Source organism: Chrysochloris asiatica, unplaced genomic scaffold (assembly GCF_000296735.1).
Source record: "Chrysochloris asiatica unplaced genomic scaffold, ChrAsi1.0 scaffold00044, whole genome shotgun sequence".
Taxonomy (NCBI): Eukaryota; Metazoa; Chordata; class Mammalia; order Afrosoricida; family Chrysochloridae; genus Chrysochloris; species Chrysochloris asiatica.
Genome location: NW_006408562.1, coordinates 10,478,258 through 10,478,872, shown reverse-complemented (window position 1 = coordinate 10,478,872; position 615 = coordinate 10,478,258). Strand labels below are relative to the sequence as shown.

Genomic DNA, 615 nt, shown 5'->3' with positions numbered 1-615 from the left:
GAGTTTGAACCGCCAGCTTTGCGATTCAAACGACCTTGCAGTACAGTGTTTATCCTACAGCACCACACTAGGACTCTGTGAGACTAGCTAGCACTAGAAGCAAATGAACACAAAGTATTGCAGAGGGTGTGCTGAAACTATTTGCCAGATTTAGCAAATACAGTTACCAGACAAATATACCATAGGATATGCATAGACTGAAAAATCATTTGATGCTGATCTGAGATTCAAATTGAAATTCATTCTGCTTTGTATCCGGCCGCCCTAACTCTAAGAGTGGATGGGATTTGGGGCTGTGTCATCAATGCCCTGCTGAGGATTTAGGTTTGTACTACTGGAAGGAATTTTGCAGGTCCACGCTAGCACAGGATAAAGATTATTCTGTATCACAGTTTTGACAAAATTTGACCCCTTTGAGAAACGTGCAATGAGAGAGGACCAATCATTTAAGACAGCCTATTCCTTTGTGACCAAGGAGCTCTGGTAGCGTAGTGGTTACAAATCGGGCTGCTAACCTCAAGGTCGGCAGTTCGAAACTACCAGCGGTTCCGTGGGAGAAAGTTGAGGCTTTCTGCTCCTGTAAAGATTTACAGCCTCGGAAACCCTTTGTAGGGT

The 615-nt window shown here is 44.1% G+C and overlaps 1 protein-coding gene across 1 annotated transcript in view; it reads left to right on the top strand.

Annotated features, from left to right (window-relative positions):
* LOC102810975 (high mobility group protein B2-like) overlaps nt 1-615 on the top strand; it is a 27,883-nt gene that overhangs the window by 554 nt on the left and 26,714 nt on the right. The gene's annotated exons all lie outside the window — the stretch shown is intronic.